Source organism: Coloeus monedula, assembly GCF_965178545.1.
Source record: "Coloeus monedula genome assembly, chromosome: 2".
NCBI lineage: Eukaryota > Metazoa > Chordata > Aves > Passeriformes > Corvidae > Coloeus > Coloeus monedula.
This window is the reverse complement of record NC_138782.1, coordinates 74182133-74202391: the sequence shown is the minus strand read 5'-3', so window position 1 is coordinate 74202391 and position 20259 is coordinate 74182133. Positions and strand designations below refer to the sequence as shown.

The window sequence follows — 20259 nt, the reverse complement described above, 5'->3', positions numbered from 1 at the left end:
TGGGAACGTAAGGAATACTTTGGTTTTTTTTCCTTTCTCCTTCCACTACAACTGTAAGTGGGTTGAAAGGCAGACTGTGGAAGTGCAGTATCCAGCAGTGCAGTCTTACTTTCTGTAAGATTGTGTGACAATGGTTTCTGGGCCTGCATTCATCTGCAGCAATGGCATCCTCCCATATTTGAAAGTTGTTTACATAGGTGGTAGCAAAATTTTATGTCCAGAGCAATGAAAAATTGTAAACAGTTTCACATCCAAGACTATAAGATCACTGGTACTTGGCCAGAGATGGATTGAGGAGGTCCATGAAAGTAAGGTGAGAGGCACATTTCAAGTCTAGCCTTTCTTTTACAGCCTCTGAAAGTCAGAAATATACCAATCACAGACCCAGAGGATATGTGAGACCTAGCATAAGGGGAATGCTGGTGCATCTGGAGGTGCTGGACAAAGAAAACCTTGTTACCTTGCGGTGCCTTAGCCTTTGATGCATTCATTTCAGTCACAGGATGTTCAAGTTTAGCCAGGAGTTGGCAGCCAGATGGACCGCGAGGCAGTTCACAGAGTGACTCAGTCTAGGTGAGCATGAAGACTCATTCACATAAAGGTAACCTATTACAGTATTTTCATAGAATTTTTTTTTTCCCCTGGGTTTTCATGTTTTTGTGGTAGTGCTTGGGTTTTGTTGGTGGTAGTTTTCCAGTTGATCACTACCTCCTGCCTTCTCTCCTACTTGGTCATGCCTCCACCTCAGCGGAGCAGAGATACAGGGCTTTTGTTTGCCTGATCCAATGCCTGGCTGTCATTGGTGACCAGGCGGTCTTGCCTTTTCCAGGAGCTGTCAGGCAAAAGTATGGTCAACATAAAAATTGTGACGGCATCCCTGTATTTCCTGCCCACCTCCCCACTCCTTTGTTGTCTGTGTTGGCATCATGGAGGATGGAGAAGCACCTGAGATATGTGATTGAAGGCACTCATCCTGCTGCTCATTGCTTGGTGCGATCCTGTTTCTGCAGTCAAACTCTTTAGGAACAACTGTTTCATTTGACCTTTCTTTCTAGAAAGCTGTGGTCTTGAGGCTGTGTCACATGGTGGTGATGGTGTTTTTTTCCTAAATGAGGAAGGTAGGAAAAGCACTGTATTTATTTTTGCCAGCTTTTCTCAAGAGGGAGCTGAACAGGAAAGTTTCTCCTCTGAGTCAGGGTAGATGGATTTCTCTGGATTGAGATTTATCAGTTTCTTATTTTGTAATTTGATGCCTGCTAAATTGCTGTGGAAGCACCAGAGTGAGGAGCTAGTGATCTTTTTTAGAAGCAAAAGAAATTAAAAAAATGAAGGATTAAATGGTTTATTCTCTGAGGCTGAAATTACAGATATTAAGTGCTTTGTCTGTTTTATTGTTAGACAAACCTTTATTGTTTGTTACAAGTCATTTATTTGAGGAGGGCAAGAAGAAAGTCTGTAGCACTTTTTTGTTGGTAGAGATGAATTATCATGTTGTTTCTAGTACTAATTCCTTTTCCCATACCTTTCTGCCTGCCTGCCTTCCCCCTCATTTGGGGCATAAGTGTTTGCCTCCAGTCACCTTAATAAAAACACCATGGTCTTGAGATAAATTTCTGCTTTTTCATATGCTATTACTATAATTTGGTTTATTTCTCTGGGTATGCAAAGATGAGAACAGCTTGCACAGAGCTTTTAAACCTAGCAATGAAAAGGGAGAAACTCAAAGAAAAAATATCTTCAGGAAGAGAGAAGAGGAGAAAATCATTATGGTCCAGCTTCAGATGCCTCTGTGCCTCACATGAGCAGCAGGACAGTTTTGATCTTGGGGGCTCTGAAAGAAGCCTTGGGTTGTCAGGATGCCTCAGGATCCTCAACTCCCAGCTTGGACATCCAGTATGCATAAAGATGGGCAGGGGGGCTTGTCCCTCTCTTCCTTGCCCTCTATCCCCAGCATGGCATGCATCTCCAGCTGGGGATGGAGAGGATGTGTGCCCCAGTACTGGGATGGTTGCTTCAGGGATGCGTGTAGTTAGTTTAATATCAAAGTAGTTTTAAAAGCAACCAGGCAGGCAAGACAGCAGCTGCTGGTAAAATAACTTTGGGAAGGTGCCTCGGGAGGGATTAAGATACAATGCCAAAGCTATTAACTGGGAGGATGCTACCTCCTCAGCTTCAGGTTTTTTTGCCAGTGTTAAGGAGGAACAGATCAAAGGAACTGCCAAGAGTTAAAAACCCTTCAGGCAGAAAGTAGGCCATTGTTCGAGAGCCACTCACCAGGATCAGACACCTGGCTGTAAGTTTGCAGGAATCTCAGCTTCTCAGCAGCTCCTGGAACATGTACTGGCACAGGACCGAGCTAGGAGAGACAAATATCCTCTTTTGAGTCCGTTTTAGAAAATATTACGCTGCCTACCTTCTGTTAGTAGTAAACCGTATTTTGATTTGAGAAAACTGTTTCATAGGGCCACTGGCATCAGCAGCCAACGGGACTTGAGGTCCCTGAGTGCCGCTCCTCAGAGCTGTGGTCACTGAGCCTCAGTGGGTATTTTTGGAGAGGGAGAAAGGATGCAGCCACACTGGGGAGCGTGTTTGTTGCAGCTTGATGCTCTGTTGTACACTTTTTGTTCACTGGAAGGCTGGTCAGACTGCCCAGGAAAGTGGTGGAATCACCACCCCTGGAAGCCTTAAAAAAAAACGTGTGGATGTGGCACTTAGGGACGTGGTTTAGTGCTGAACACACTGGCTTTAGGTTAGTGGTTGGACTTGATGATCTTAGGCCTTTTCCAGCCTTAAGGATTCTGTGATTCTATGACCCCTGCATACCCCAGGGGAAGCAGTAAATCCTTGCTGGCCGTTGAGAAGGAGGGTGCAATGAGGCTTGGGCAGGTAAGGTCAGGCACCTCCCAGCCCTCCAGCAGCAGTGCTACATCTTTTGTCCAAGGCGTTATGGCCACAGGTACCTGCACAGCCTTCAACTTAAGGCATGTAGCTCCAGGGAGCCTGAGCTTTTGCAGTCTCCTTTCAAGTCTCTCCTGCCTTCTGTGAGGGTTTTAAATATCTGCTTTTCCAGTGAACAACAGTCTCAGTCTTTGCCCTTGTGCTTCCTCTCCTATCCCACTCCAAAAAAAAAAAAAAAAGAGTTACTTGGCCTCACTGGCAGACAGTCTCTCATAAATCCCTATGGGCCTGATGGTTCATCATTTATTGCCCACTTTACCCCACCAAATATTTTCACATTACTCGTGTTACTTGCTGGTCTGATTTTGCTATCCATTTTCCCATTCTGACCCAAATATTTATCTAAGGCCTTTCACACATATAAAAATTTTCAATTTAGATGCATCAGTTTTGAAGAAGTCCATATCCTCTGCTTTGGGTATGGTTTGTCCCTCTTGGCTTTGACTTCTCCCTAATAGAAAGCTGTGTTGCAGAGGAATCTGTGGCTATTGGGTTGCCTCTTGCCTCTGCTCTCTTACTTGAAGCAACAGCCTCTGAATTTAGGAGGCTTAAACTGTGTCCTTTCCTGGCTCTCTCCTGCCACGTGTCATTTCTTGTATGCGAAGTTGTTTATTTGGCTAAGTGGTGGCAGTCTCTGGCTTTTGCTATCTCTGCAGACACATATGGTCCTGCTGATAGAGTCGTGTGTGTCTGCCTCAGATTTGTGGGCGACAGTGGCATGTGTGGAAAGAAATGGGTGGAGTTGGCCTCACTGTACAGCGTGCAAGGCTCTGCAAAATCCCTATCTGTGGGAATTGCTAGTCAGCTCTTATCAGTCACGTCCCAATGCAGTGAGTTGTAGAAATCAAATTAGCAGACAAGTCAATTGCTTACATCAGTCAGAAGTTTTGCAGTGGGGATGATGTGATAGCCCAGGGCCCCTCACTGGGTAGCCTTCCTGGGTTTGATTACAGGGGCTCTGACAGAGTGAAAACCTGACAGTGCAGTTTCGTTTCTGTTCTGCTTTTTGGTGTTCCTTCTTTCTTGCTCAGAACACTTTTTCTCACTGTCATTTGGGGCAAGCAGAGTAGAGACTCTGTCCTTGCTATAAAAGTGAAAAAGCTCTGCCCTGTTATTTTATAAAACAAGTTGTGGCATACCACACGGTTCCTCACATCACTCAGTAGCTCATTAGTCTGTCACTGTCCAAGCATACTTAATGACAAGCTAAAAAACAGAAGACTGTACAACAGTCCATTAAAATTCATATAGGATATCAAATATTCAATGTAAGGGATGTAAAAAGAAGCAGCTTGCTGTAAATACTAATACCTGTAGTTGCATAAACATAATGAAGAAGTGCTGTGCACCACCACGCAGTGGACTGCTGCTGATGATTCCACAACTGCCTGGGAATCCCTGTAGTTATTTATTTCCAGAGAGCTGCTACCACTTCAGGGGAATGTCTCCTTCAGAAGCTCCAGCCTGTCATGTGAGCCTCTTCTCCTAAACAAACACTGTGGCTAGCTTGAAATTGGAGGCAAGATCAATTACTTTCAAGCTCTCAGTGTCATGGAGTAATGAGACATGATGTTATTCATTTCTTGTGTCCAGGGCGAAAGCAATGAACCTCAGGCTTAACATTTTGGAGAGCTTTTATTTTATTTTTTCCTGTACTGCTTTCTCTGGGGTGTTAACATCATATGTCATGATATCCTCTAGTAATTCTTAACTTTCTTTGAAACTGGAAATGCCTATATCAGCAAAATGGGACTGAACTTCCCAAGCACGAGCAACAGGCAAGCTTTTAGATTTTAAGGGCAGGACTTCTGAGTAAAAGCATCACAGCTCCCATCAGATATTTCAACAACAAATCCCAAATTCAATTTCAGCTTCATCCCACCTTTTGGAAGAATATTTAGCCTTAAATGCAGAAACTTAAGGCAATGAAGAATCCACCCCACACTTCAAGTGTGTTTTTCAGAAGGTTAATTACCTTTGCTGTTAATATGTACACGCTATTCCTGCTGTGGTTTTGGGTTCCAGATACTTGGGCCTTGTTAAGGCTTTGTCTGCTATTAATATAGTCCCCAGCCTCCTCTACCCAAATCTGTAATAAGTCAGTTTTCAAGGCTGTAGCAATTCTAAAAATAGTTTATTGGAATCCAATTGAATCCAAGGGAAGCAAGGTGATAATCAAATGATGTCACCCTCATGTCTTGCACTGCATCTCGCTGCCTGCCAAAACTAGCAACTGTTGCTATGTACCCAGGGGAAGGTGATACTCCCAGCCTTTTCTTGGTACTGGAAAGCTCTCCTTTCCAATGTGTGTCAGGCCTATGGGAGCTGCTGACGTCTGTTCCAGGCTTTTCATTTTACCCTTATGTGTTGGGATAGTCATGGAGAAACACAGATTGTGTCCTGTAGGATGCTTGGAATTTTTCCTGTTCCTGAAGAAGACCATTTCTATAAACCACTGCAAATCTGGAGGACTGATGTGATTTGGCCCGTTAAGGGCCTGTATTGCAGTGCTTGGGTTGTGGGTTGGAAACCTTGCTGCAGCATGTGTGGTAATGTCCAAAAATCCATCTAGCAGGACAACAGCATGACACCATGACATTTCCCAGACAGTTTACTTCTTTTTCTCAGTAGCTCTCCTGAAAACTTGGCTCATGGGCCTCATCCCCCAGCTTTTCTCTAGGTACTTCCCAAAGTTAAAAATACCTCACCAGGGGAGCAGAGGTCATTGTCATTTGACACATGGGGCTCTGGAAGTTCTTTGATAACAAACCCAATCCTGTTGTCAGCAGTAGGAACGTGATGTAGCAGGTTTCTGCTCTCTCCAGTAAGGATCAGCCTGAACTGGGGGATTCCATGTAGCAGATGACATTCAGCACATCACAGGGACTGGTTGTCAACAAGACTAGAGTTTTGGCTGTTTTTTCTTATGGTCTTCTAGCAAAATGTGCTGTTGGGGTGTCCCAGATCTGCTGTTGAGAAGACTTCTTACTGGCAGTGTGTGCTCAAGAAAGGGTAGGTGCTACTTCTGATGAGCGTGTGGTGACTGTTAATACTCGAAGGATTTCCACTCAGGTGACGTTACCTCCTTCCCACTGGCGCCGCTCCTCTGTGAGGCAGAGTCCCAGGTTTGCAGAGACCTCTCCAACACACCCAGTGTCACACTGACCTGGTCCTCTTTTGGTCCAGGCTTGCCCTTACTCCCCTGTATTGGCCTTGTAGTTTGTGTGGAGTCACCAAATGTTGTGCCATCTTCTGGCTCTGCCAGCTAGCCCCTTCCCCAGTGGGAGGGGAGCTGCAGAGGCAAGGCCTCTGCATGCCTGCTTGTGTCCCCAGATGACTTCCATGCACGTGGGACTCAGGGTGGAAACCTGGGAGTGGAACAAGTCAAATGTTCTTAAGACTCCGTCGGGTTAGTGCCAGTGCAGTCACTCCCTGCCCTGTCTGCATTTAAAAGGGATTGCTTACAGTTTTTGTCTTCATTTTGCTATAGTTGTTATCTAAACATGCAAGCTCTGCCTCTGTGGTTTTGGGCAGCAGAAGGCGGCTGAATCTCAGGCAGCCTGAGATACAATCTTGGACTTCATTTTTTATCTCAAACATGCATGGCTGCAAAGAGCATTGTGCTGAGTTCCAGCAATGTCCTAATTCTGTGGAGGGAGTGGGGGACAGAGAGGGGCACAGCAGAAGAAAGCACTCTGTGTTCACTGGCTGGTGTACCAGAAAGATGGGGTAGGGTTGAAGCACCGAGGCATTTTATGGCATTAAAATTCCCAGGGACAGTTTCCCAAGCATGTACACTGTCCCAATATATAGCAGCAATCCAGAGCTAATTGACATGTAAGTGCCACAGGAGAGTAAAGTTATTTGAAGTTACTAAAGTTACTTTGTCTTTCACCAAGTGAAAAAAACCAAAGTTATCTAGGTGGAAAAAGGAGTGGAGGAAAAATCCAGCAGACTACCAAAATGTGACTCGTTCAGACTAGCTTGTGAAACTATCTTGAGGTCATCTATCCTGAAAGCCTTTGAAATTTGAAGACTGTGGACTCTTGTCTTTTGGCACTCAGCCGATTCCTTCTCCTCCTCCTAGCAGATTCTGCCTAACAGTTGCCCTTTTTTTTCACTTTTAAATACCCTGAATCACAGAGTTTGCTCATTTTCTTCATTCAGATCTAAGGCCTTAAGGACTGTCTTGAAGTAATGAAGAGGACAGCATGTACTGGTTGTTGGAGCCAAGGGAGAGGGGGTGTGGGCAGAGGGAAGAGATGACCCTGCTTCCAGGCTTTGGTCCTAATCCTGCAAACTTTTTCTCATGTGAAGAGTCTTACAGAGGTCAGCCAGACATTTTGCACGAACAGCGATTTACTTGCTATTTGGCATTATGCTCAAATTATGCTTAAAGTAGTCATAAAAACATGGTCAGAGTTTGTGATAAGGCGTGGATGGGGTGCTTTAAGCCAACTCAACAGGGAGTCTCTGAAGACATGCATGGGATTAATTAAATAGAAATTTTGTATGTTTGGCAAGCGTGGCTAGGTTCGGGTAAAGTCTAGGACTCAGAGAAAGTGTCTCCCTAAAAAGAATATATAAATGCAGTGCCACCAGTGTCCAACGTGCACTCCCTGGCATTGCCCTCAAGGAGGAAGGTTAGTCCAAGCGCACATAATCTTGCCAGGAATTATCTGCCCAGGTGGCCCAGTTCCCTGCATGCCAGTATCTTGTGCACTCCTGTGTTTGGCTATCAGATCAGGAGGCAGCGTTCCGAACCACCTCGTGATCATGTTGCATTTGTGATTACATTGTTGGCTCTTGCAGTGGGAACCATTTGTTGGGGCCTGAAGGCGCAAAGCAGCTCCCCTGGTGCAGCCCTGATTCAGGGCTATTGCTGACAAACATGACCTTGAGTAAACAAGCAAAAATGTCACCCTGTTGTGCTCTAATACCTTATGACTATATACAGGGTCTCCTAATACAGAAGGCCTTGTCAGGTACCTGGAGTTGATTTCCTGGAGAATCAGCTTCAGTCCTTACTTTTCTGCTGGACAGATATTTTTTAGTGTATGCATGTATTTTTTAGATACGTCACTAAAATGTAACTTACTAAAATGCAACCTGTGACATGGAGTCCAAAGTGCCCAACACTTCTGTGGTGTTGGAAAAAAGATGCTCCTCTGTACATAGAGCTTTAAGGTTTCTTGCCATCCTGACTTTAATTGCTTTTGACACCTTCGTTTAAGGGCAGTGGGGTGGGGAAGGGACGCAGCTCTTCAGTGTGAGTTAAACAAGAGGAGCCCAAGTGCTGCCTGCTCCAGCTCATGCAGGCAGAGTGCCATGGGGGCAACAGCTGACAAAGATGGCAGCTGCTGCAGATGCAGTAAGGGACAAGTAGCCAGCTGCTCCCTCCTGCCACCTTCCCCCTGTGTTGACAGCATAGCTGTTTGTCCTGCTGAATTCTTGTGTGGCTATCACAACCTGTCTCCCTGAAGACCCAGAGTATGGTGAAAGGCTGGGCTGCCTCCCAGCCTCTTCCTCCTTATTTATGTGTCACAGGTGGAAAAAACCTAGATGGAGATAGGCTGTTCAGGGTCATCCTGTTGTAGTTATGACTATGACAACAATTCACAGCTGAAGCATTTGATTTGTTAACCTTAAAAAAAGATGCCATTAAATACTGTATTTAGCTCCTCAGGGGAAGTAGCCTAGTTTCTTTTTCATTTTCCTTTTCTCATCCCTGTTTTAGTATTAGTGACTCAGCTGTCACTCTCCTGAGGAAGGTCTGCTGGTGTTAACAGCTGTGATTGGATGGCACCAAAAACCCATTTCTGCTGAAAATAATTAATATGGTACATTTTCACCTCAAAAAAGAGCCTGTTACAAAACTACTAGAAGGTTTTCATTAACTTTTGCAAGCTTTGAAACTTGCCTGTAAACAAAATTGGAAATTTCTGTATGTCTCCTCCTGTTTAGCCTTGTCAACAAGGCAAAGTCTGGTAAAGGCTGTTGCATATCTACCCTACACAATGAGGGAATTCATGTTCAAACACACAAAGTAGTTCACATGCATTTAGATGCATGCAAAAAAAGCCCTTGCAGGTGAGAATCTCACTTTGCAACAGGCACATGAGCAGATCCTCATGAACAGAATTAGTTTCCACTAGCTCTGAAAAAAGTCAAACTGGAGACGAGTGTGGACTCTTCTATCTCATTATTTTTTTCATTTCCTACCAGAAAGTAGCCTGCTTCATTTCTTTTTTTCTAGATATATCATCTCCTCTAAACTTCAATCATGGGGGTGGGTATGGGAAAACTGAAGAAGGAAATGAAAAGCACATAGCTAGTTAGTCCATTTTATATTTTGCATATCATCTCATATAGCAAAAGTATTAACAGACCTGTCATAATGTATGTACATCTCAGGGTGCTTGGTGTAGTGGGTCCTTTCTCTTTCTGAAGGAGGGAAAATATCCCCCATAAGTATTTGCCATTGCTCACTCTTTTTGCCCTCATCTATTCAACTGCAACTTGAAGGTGCTTGTTTCTTGTGTACTTTGGTTATGAAATTGATACCTGGCATACTTAGGAGGCCTTGCATTCTTGAGCTATGAATGCTGTGAACAGTGTCCTAAGAAAGATGATGTTACAAAGGCATCATCATTCTTGGCATTGTCCTTTAAAATTTGCCCTGTGTCTTGAACATGTAGGTGTTGAAAAAGGGCTTAGTTCGAGCAGTGTAGTTCCACTAATAAAACTCAACAGTTTTCCCCTAAAAACCAAACGTAGCCTGTGTCCACCCAACCCATGTGGGAATCTGGATAGTTTCTCTAAGAAGCAGAAAGTTATCTGAGAGAGAATGTATCTGGAGGAATTGTAGGGCTATCTGAGTCCATACAGCTACTGCAACCCCAAAACACATAGATTTTGATTCAGCAAGTAAAAACTTTGAATTTTCCATAGTATAGGATGGTGTCTGTGAAGTCGCCTTGAGGCCTGTCCTAAACGGCAGGGAAGACAAGGCTGGCTTGTGCTAGAAAATAAAACCAAAACAAGTTTCTTGATTTTATTTTCTGGAGTGTCTTTATTGAGTTAGTGCTTCTTTGTCTGCCTGTTGAGGCTGTAAACTTTCAGATGCAAGTGTCTTCTACTGGTGTAGTCCTTCCCACACTTGGAGCTCAACCAGACTGCATCCTACAGGGTAGATAATTCTTGTCATAGTACCTGCTGACGACTCTTGCTGTTGACACAGTCAAGGTCCTAAAACCCATTGCCCTGTGGCTCCACAGCTGCTTCTGAAAAAGGCATGTATGGAGCAATACAGGGACCCCATCATGGCCTGAGTGCTGGCCTCAGGAGGGATTACTCATGTGTGCAGGCTCAAATCCAGAACATGAAAAGGCTCTTCCACTCATCATTCTGCTATTCAGGCTCTGGTGTTGGGGTGGGGTTTGAACAAAGCATCAGGTGCTGAAGCATTTTGATAGAGTCTAGCTTTAGGCTCAACATTGAGCACTTGTGATTATGATTGTATTGATGACCATGGTCTTATTTTCTCCATTTAGGTAAACAGCTTTAAAGAAACAAAAGATGACTTTCATACTTGTGCATTTACCTGGACTGTGAAGTTTCTGGGATGGTGCTGCTTCCAGTTACATGTGAAACAGGAATAGCCTGCTTGCTGTAGCAAAGGGCTGATTCATTGGCATTGTAATACGTGTCATATTCCCTTTTGTCAGCTCCTGGGGTATATTTTGCCCCTGCAGTAAACAAAAAATAAATTTAAAAAATCCAGTAGAACCAGTAACATGCAAGTTGTCTGAGTGAGGTGAAGTGAGGTTCAATGAAAACTAAAACAACTCATAAGTGGGGTTAAGTGAGGCTAGGATGAATGCAGAGAGGTAGAGTTTGGTTTGAGTGTGGAGGAGTTCTCTGAAGCTGCCATACCCTGGGATGCACTGGGAGTGACCATCCCAAAACCTTCCTGCAAGAGGATGAGATCTACCCCCACCAGCAGAGAGGGTCAGTTGCTCTCAGACGAGAATGGGAAGACAGGCTGGTGGGCTTGTTTTGTGGAGGTGCCCATTCCTCCCCATGACTCCCAAGGGTGGCTGGTGTCACTAGCTCCAGGTCTGACCTGGAGCTTCCCAGATTTTAAGTCTGCAGAAGAGCTTTTTCCATAGGGAGGGAAAAAAGAATCAAATGCTGTCACCTTGGAGATTACATCCAGGGCATCACAGCATGGAAACTAAAGCCATGTGCCTTGGTAGTGAGTTTTTGGGCAGGCCTGGTTTTGGGACTGAGTGCCCTGATGCAGAGCATGAGTGGAAGTCAGATCAAAGAATGGGCTAGGGAAAGTCTTCTGAAACAAACCCACCTTGCTACTGTTCTTGTAGAAATGGTGTGGAGATGGATATTTTTGTCCTCCCATGTCATCTGGCATGGCATGAGCTTTGTTTGTGTATACAGAACGCAAGCCTGTATGATTCTTGAAATATACTCCTAAGTGCACTGTTTAAAATATGTTCCCCAGTACAGAGGGAAAGTACAGGAATCTATGTAACTAAGAGGCCAGGTAGGACCCACGTGTTATTCTCAGGACGAAAACAGAATGCTCATCAGAATACGTCAAAAGGAAAACCGATCACTTTCTGCTTTCAAAAGGCATTAATATTTTACAGCTGCCATTACGTTTTGAAGAGTGCTCAGGTATTTATTGGTAGCTATCCAGTCCAGAGTTGTGAAGGAGGAGATACCTGTTTTTCAAGTTGTTCTGTTCACTTACCCTCATCTCCTAACTCACCCTTGGCCACACCAGTGCTGCAGTAACTCAGTATCTGGGGTTGCAGTTGCGTTTTCCCACACCAGCTGCCCTTTGTGAGGCTCCCAAGGGTTTTTTACCTTTAAAAGTCAGCAGGTCAGACCCACTGAGAGCTACACTTAGGTGCATCCCCGGCTTCCCCCAGAGCTCAGGTCTGTGGAGCAGGACCATTCCCTTTGCCACCTCAGCTGCCAACTGAAGCACATTGTATTTTAAAACGCTGTTGGTTTTTTTTAAGATCAGATAATATCTTCTGGTTCAATAATAAAGTAATAATGTGCTTAAAATAGCCCAGAGAGGGGTCCTGTTTCAGATTAGTTGACATAGCAGAAATGCTGGGGGCTGATTTGGAGGTTGCTTGTAGTATTGCTCATGAGAAGGTCTCCGGTGCCTGTGCTGGCTTTTGAAGGTCTTGCTCAGGCCTGATCAAACTCAGTCAGGTGACACTGTATCAGATCTATTCCTCTCATCAGTCACATGTTTGCTGTAACTGTCACCAGACTCACAATTTAGTGTGTGCAGCTCAACACTTCCAATTAATCCAGGCCGGGTGTATCATTTCAGAGTTAGCACGTCGCAGAGCCGTGGGCAGGGCAGCCTTGAGCTTGGGTTCCAGGAGCCCTGGAACGCTCTCTCCACGCACACGGATTTTACTCTTTCCCTGCTACTATGTGGTGAGAGTTATTGCTGGTTTAGTTGCATTTCATAGGCTTAGAAAGTGTTAAATAAAATCAACACATGACCGCAAAAGATTTCGAAAAATAAAGATTTATAATCGGTGATTCAGCAGTGAGAAGCTTTTGTGATCTTCCATGGGAAGCTACTATTTTTAGTGAATTATTATAAGCAGTAGCATCACTCACATTTATTTTTAAAGGCATGAAAGAACGCCCATACATGTTTCTAAATAGTCAATGTATAGTAGCAGCCATATGCTGAGAATGAGCAAAAATAAAATTGAGCACTCTGGCTTCCACAATGCTGCGTGAGAGTTGTGCTGGGATCTTTGCATCTAAGAAACAAAAAACAGAGGCTTTTTTTTTTTCCTAGATCTTCTTTCTAGCAATACTAACCCAAAGCCTTCATGGTGAAAGTCTGCCTTGCAGTAAAATTGCATTGTTTTCATTGAGGTCTAACTGGGTGACCACTGAGGTTTGGGAGGACTCTTCCAGTAGCTTCAGCAGCTGGTGGATTGGAGCTGTGCTGACAGGAGTAGCTGTTTTTGTGGGAGTTACTGATATGTACAGTGTTCAGGTTCATTAGCTGTGTGTGCCTGCACTTCTCTTGGGCCTCTGTGGCATGGAGGAGAAACACAGCGATGGTGTGCTGAAGGAGCTCCACAAATAGAGCATGGTGTTATTTCTAAAGTTCCTACAGTGAAAATGTTTCAAATGCTGGGGTTTGCCATTGAGAAACAAGAGGAAAAAGGAAAGATGTTATCTGCTGGTGATACTACTCCTGAACAGAAATTACAACTGTTTTGATCTGGCTCTGCAGAGACCCAGCCATGTGTGTCCGCTGCAGCCTTTTTGTATGCAACTCCTTGGGTTTAAGTTCGGTAAGGGGCAACATCTCCCATTTTCTCGCTGACTCTGTTCATGTCCCAGTCAAGCCTACAATGAGTTGCCTTGGGATTTCACCTTACAACAGCAATGCCTCAAAGTAAATTCTTGCTCTTAATTAAGTTAAATCCTTTTATTTAAATCAGCTGTAGTTTTGAATTTTGGGTAGCCACAATATGAAGTGGGTGGAAGGGACTGAGAAAGGTGCCTCTTGAAAAGGTGCCCTAGCGACCTCTCAGTGACGGTGCCTGCCTCCTGATTCCCAAATCCTATTCTAATGTGGAAAAGCATTGCCACAGCATGCAGATGATAACATTTGATTTTTTAGGGGACTTCTATAGCAAAGGGTGCTGAGGTACCTGGCTCCTGACACTGGGAGGGGTTGCTGGAGAGCCTGACCTTCTTGCTCCTCAGCTGCATTAAAGTATCAGCACTTTCCTTGCACTCTGCTTTCCGTCTCCCAACACCCGGTGTAAACGACAGCCAGCATGCTCTACTCACAGCAAAACAAATGTTATTTATTAGAGTCCTCATGTGGTCAGAGCATGTCTGACTGTAAAATAACTGGAGATTTCTCTGCTAACTGGAAGCATGGTGCTCTGAGGCAATTTCCAGGCAGTGTATATTTTCAGCTAAGTTTTATTTACGTCAGTGTAGCAATTTGCAATATCACTGTTTGCAAAGAGTGAGGCAGTGGTTGTTTTAACTAGAATTTTTTTTTTACATGTATTGCTATTTTTTTTTTTTTTAGGAAAAACTTTTATGACTCAATTCCCATAGGTCCATGCTTTGAGATGCTTTCCTTTTCAAAGACTACGGCATAAACCCCCTTGGTGGGCAGGTCGCTCACCACCTGCCCTCATGGCCAGCGCAGCTGGGGAAGCGTGGTGTGCGTGTCAGGGAGAGTTTGTTTTCCCTGTGCTGATCACTTTCTCCTGTCGTAATTTGGCACGGCGCGGTGCTCTGTGTGCGGGACGGAGGCAGATCCATGTACTGCTCTCCTATCCAAGCCAGCACATTTCAGGGGATAAACCTTTGCTGGACTTACTGTTCTCCCAAGGAGCTTAAATCCCTCAAGGCTCTACTCTTCTGGCGTGGGGGACAATGGGCAGAGGTGCAGGCAGAGCTAATCACAGCAGAGGCCTCTTCTAGTGTTCCCCTACCACTAAGGTCAGAAAACTCCTTTGAAGAGAGGATGAGGAGAGGAAACCGCAGATGCTGAGCCTTTCAGATGCTGAGCTGACTTTCTTAAATTTGTGGGATATTTTTTTTCCCTTTTCCTTCAGGAGAGCATGCTTGGGTAGGGCTGAGCCTGTGTCACCCCACATACCCTGGAGTGTGAGGATGGTGGCCTTTGCCAGCTGGGCGTGAAGGGGTGTACCCTGTAGGACTCTGGTGTGCTCTGACTGCCTCATTCTGGTGAACAACTGGTGGGATTTTTGGGAGCTGCCTTGGGAACATGCAGATGATACCAAACATCAGGCATCAAAACCATTTTGGGTGTCAGAAAATACTTCTTTTTCTGTGTGTAATTTTCTTAATGCTTTTTTTGTCCCTGCAGCTTTCATAATTTAGGGAAAACATAACAATCTGGAGCACATAGTGTCTGGTTTAATATGGAAAAAGAGGTATATCAGGACAACATGGCTGGATAGATATTGTGGGAGAACTCTCTTTATGTTTTAGTTCTTGCTTTTTCTGTATCTGCAGAGCACCCTCACTACTTTGTTAAATTATGTACATTTTTCTGGTTTGCAAAAAGTCATGGGAAAGAGGAAAAATTCTGAGACCTCTCTGGATTTGGAATTTCAGAATTCTTTGAGAAGGGTAACACTTCAGCCTTATGGGGCTAGGCAAAAAGGGACAGTATGGAACCAATAGATTGGTACTTCCTAAAGATCAGCTTGCCTGGGCTTGCAAATCCCTCTCACCAGGAATTCCCTCATACATGCACAGAACTGGCACCTTTAATTATTTATAAGTTTGAAGCCACTGCATCTGTTTTCTTGTTTAGTTGCAACTGAATCTCCTTGGGGACTTTAAAGCAAACAAAATGTAAAACATCTGAAATGTAAAATGCGATTGTCCCACTCTGCTCTGCACTGGTGCAGCATCCCCTTTGGTCCTGTGTGCAGTTTTGGGCATCACAGTATAAAAAAGACGTTGAGCTATTAGAGAGTGTCCAAAAGAGGGCCACAAGGATGGTGAAGGGCCTTGAGGGGAAGCCATATGAGGAGCAGCTGAGGGCACTTGGTCTGTTCAGCCTGGAGAAGAGGAGACTGAGGGGAGACCTCCTTGCAGTCTCAGTTTCCTCATGAGGGGAAGAGGAGGAAAGGGTATTGATATCTTCTCTGTGGTGACCAGTGACAGGACCCAAGAGAATGGCATGAAGCTGTGGCAGAGGAGGGTTAGGCTGGATATCAGGAAAAGGTTCTTCACTCAGAGGGTGGTTGAGCTCCCCAGGGAAGTGGTCACAGCATCACTTGTCTGAGTTCAAGTTCAAGAGCTCTCAGGCACATGGTGTGACTCTTGGGTGTCCTATGCAGGGCTGGGTGTTGGACTTGATGATTCTGATGATTCCCTTCCAACTCAGCATATGCTGTGATTCTATGATTCTGTGAAAACTGAGTTGAAGCAAGTTTTGAGTTACTTCATGAGAAGGCACGGACACTACTCTGGACAGGTGTCGAATGTGTTGAATTATTCACAGACTCCGGTTTCATCAACCACTAAATGCAAAAAAAAAAGTAGTTTTATTTTGGTTTTTTTAAAGAAATAATTTCTGGTGGACATTGCCTCTAGGGGTGTTCATCCCAAATGAGATTTGTGTGACATTATTTTGAGCAAGATGGCCTAAGCTGAAAACTGAAATTCAAGTGAGCAAGCAGAGCCATGGAGAAGCTGGACTCCCTCTGTTCAGCTGGAGGCTGATAAGCTGGAGTTATTTTCATGGCTTCTTTTCAGTGGTATTAGATCTGATGCCTTTCTCTACTGCATGGCTACCAGACAACTTCATATGGTGAAGGTAAAACATTATGTATGTTAATATAGGATAACATAAAGTGTAATTCTCCCAAGTGAGCATTACCGGCATTTATGGGTCTGCAGATAGTGTTTGTTTTTCTCCCACCATGTCCTAATATCCCACTTGTTAAACTACTGCTTTTGATTTGTTGCCGTAACTTTAGTTTAGGAGCCCATATCTGAAATAGCAAATTCACTACTCACTACAAAACACTGAAAGAAAAACAGACCAGTGTGTAACTTGGACTCCTCAGCCGGCAGCTGCACCTCATCTTGCTAATCTTTAGGCTTTTTTTTTTTTTTTTTAAAGCAGGGAGTTTTAAGAGTTAAGTTACACAACTCTCATTTTATTTTTAAAGCGAGTGGATTCCTTGTTGCGTTGTCGAGGATGATAAATTGATACCACATGTTGCTTCCAGACAAAAAAGACTCTGTACTGCAGTGGAAGCACTTGCAGCTGGTGTCTGAGTTAGTGGACAGGCTCCACAAGGTAAACACGGCTTGGAAGAGGCTGAAACAGGCATAGGGAGGGGGAATTTTCTCCATTTTAAAGGCTCAGGCATTTGCTGCTGTTGTCTGACCGGGTATGAGTGTTGAAATAACATGCAGTCCCAGCCTCCTTGGGAGACTCATTCAGTTGTTTGTATCAAATGAGGGATATGGCACTTTGGAAATGTTTGAGCGTCCTCTCTCTCAGTTTGCCTCTTTTCAGACTTACCAAAATAGAGAGAGATTTGTGTAATGAGGACATGGTAGCTGATCTCAGGGGTTTTTCTTGCAAGCAAAATGTAGCTGGATCCCTTGAGGAGTATTAACCGAATAAAAAACAGTGCAGTGGATCAACATTTTTTGAAGTGGAGAGCATGATGGCCCTGAGTTTGGGGAAAGTGCTGTAAGCCCTGGTGTTGCTGCCCTGGCTGTTATGGGCACCCAGCTCACCCCTTCTCCTGGTGCCATCAGCCTAAGCCAAGGTAGGACAGCAGCACTGCTTGCCTGTGGCACTGCACCATCCTCTGCTCACACCAGTTCTGCCCAGTGTCCTGTGTTCCTCTGCCCTGAGTCTTCCTTGTCTCCAGGGACAGTCCCTCCTCCCTGCAGGACCACTTTCAAAGGGAACTTCAACCCAGCTGGTCTGGCCTCAGGGGACTCATGATGGTCTAGATGTTATCTGCAGGAACCTCAGTCTTCTGGCTTTCAGTAGAGCACATGACATTCTCCAAGTCCAGTATAAATAGTAACACTAATAAGTGGAGGAGCTCATCATATTTCTTTTTGGTCTGCTTGAGTACAGTCCGTATGTTGTACCCATCGGTGGTATGTGAGCTGTCTGCAGCCTGGCTAGCATCTATCCCATCTACATATGGTCTCCAGGACAGATGATGGAAGTTCCTTTATACATCTTTTAAAGTTTCTCATTGCATTTTGGCATGAAAAAATGTGTTAGGTTTCCATCATCATAGCCTAATTCATCTCCCACATAAGTCAAAGACAAATCCCCATTAATTTCATCAGCAGTGGGTTCAAGTGATAAACTGTATTTTCTTTGCTTCCCCACCTCCTTTGTGGTTTGTTGCATGGTCATATATGAGTAACGCATGTGGTTGTGAGCAACAATTGTCCCCATATACTTTCCTATATTTTAAGCAGATGGGAATATTTTTTGACAGCTCAGAAAACAGGTAGAAAATACAGTTGTTTCCATCCAGATTGCTGCCTGGTAGTGCAGTGCAACAGTCTTTACTGATGTGAGTTGTCAATCCTGGTGGCTTCTGTAGCAAAACTTGCAGGAGAAAGGATAATAGGATCCAGCCCTAATTTGATTTGGCCAGGCATCCAACAGAAGGAGAAACCAAAAAACTCAGATACGGTTGCTGAAGAGGTTAGTGGGGGAGGTTACATGAAAGAAGTGGGTTTCAAGGCAGTGTTTGAACAGAGGGTGGAGATGGGGTACACAAAAATAAATTAACCCATAATTATGCTTAAGAAAATCTTCCTACAGAAGAAAAGCAAAGAAAAACAGAAGCAGGATTATAAGTGGCATAGTGCTTAACATAAAGGAAAACAAACTGCTTGGATTTTTTATAACCACCAATTTTCAATGCAGAAAGATTATTACATTCTTTTATTATTTGTGTAAAATCGACACTGAGCAAAAAGATATAATAAGAAGAAAATTACATGTGTGCACATACATATCCACACATGCAGGAGTCCTCATCCTGAAAGGCGCCTCAGTCTCACAATTTCACCTTTTAGGATTTTTCATGGGTTTAGGCCAAATAGTTTCATACTATGGATACCATCAGCAGAAATAAGCCCTTTTATGAGAATACTATAGGCTGAAAACTGTTAGCTGCTGGCACTTTGGCTGAGTGTTTTTATATCTGAAGCTGTGCATGGCACGCTGCATACACCACCTCAGGTGTTTCTCCTCTGTGTTTTCGAAGATGTATTTTTTGTTAGCAAGAGTCACAATGCCGTGTATTCTTATACCCAGCCTTTTTATGTGGGGAACAGCATGGTTTGTATGGCTTTTGAAGCCTGGCTTGGTCTTTGCATGGAGAAATCCCGATGCAGATGTTCTCACAAGTGGCTGTCCATGGAAGTTACAGGGAATGAGGGTAAGAGCTATCTGCAGAGATGCAATACAAGCTGGAATATCAACAAAGGTTATTTTAAAAAAACCCATCAGTTCTCCAGCCAGTTTTACAGGGAGAAACCTGAGGAAGTAAGGAGTGGTGCGTAGTTATTAGAAGTTAAACTGTTGCCAGACTCAAAATATGGTTAAAATGTCATCAGTTAAACAATATAAAGCTTTTTCCCTCCTTAGACTGAAGAACGATTATGGTGCAACTCAATCCACCATATTTTGATGGCATGATAGTCTCTCAGAAATGGATGTGCTTGTAGCTGAGGCACTGACCCAAACTTGCCTTGAGCATGTCAGCAAAGTCTGATCAGCTGCTTTGTGTAAATTGTTTAAAACATAACAGTTGCTGTTTTGAAGCATGGTCCATATGATTTCTCTTTTCATTAAGTGATAATCACAACCACGTCTGCTGTCTGCGTGCGAGAACTTCAGGCATGTTTTCCATTTCACAATCTGACAAAAACCACAATGCTCAACAGTGGGGAAAGAAAGGCATTTTGTACTGAAAAGAATTGTTTTTAAAAAAGCTGGGCTGTACTTCTTTATATGTATCTCAGTTTCTTTCTGTCAAGCATCCATTTATCCTAAGGATGCAAATGTTGAGGTGCTGATGAATGATTTGTTGATTCATTCTTTGCCCATTTAAATCTGGAGTTTCTTCAGTGTTTTGTAAACAAAGGACACTTGTTCTGAATGGTTTGATTGTGTTATGGTCTTACTATGTATTTTTAAAAGATGTTGATAGGACAAATGTGATTTTATCCTTTTCATAGATACACCTGGTAATTGCCAAAATTTAAGAAGAAAGAACTCTGCAACTCTTTAAGCTTAGAGGAATAGCACAAGGGGTTTTCAAAGGAATATGGGATAGTTCCAAAAATCTTCTGACTGCCACACAGGAAAAAAATGTTGGTTTGCCAAACCTGGAAGCATTCACATTAACAAATACTATTTGCTTTTCCTTTCTTTTATCCATATTTTAAGCACGAGATCAGCAGGATGAGTGGAGTGGGATTTTCATCTCAGTTATTTTGGTTTAAATCTGGTGCCATTTCTCTGGGGGTACCATGGGCTGGTTTTCTCAGGCTCTTTCTGATTCTGAGGCGGTCATCATCGGGTTGAGCCAACATGTATTTTGGGCAGTTCGATGTTGCTGACTGGTGCAAGCAGGTACAATGCAAGAGTAGACTGTGTGCCGGCTCCCCTGAGAGCACTGTATTTCATAGCATCCTGTACAGCACGGAGTATCTGGCTGT

At 43.9% G+C, this 20259-nt stretch overlaps 1 protein-coding gene across 1 annotated transcript in view; it reads left to right on the top strand.

The window, feature by feature from the left end:
* FOXO3 (forkhead box O3) overlaps positions 1 to 20259 on the top strand; it is a 90308-nt gene that overhangs the window by 52402 nt on the left and 17647 nt on the right. The window lies entirely within an intron of this gene.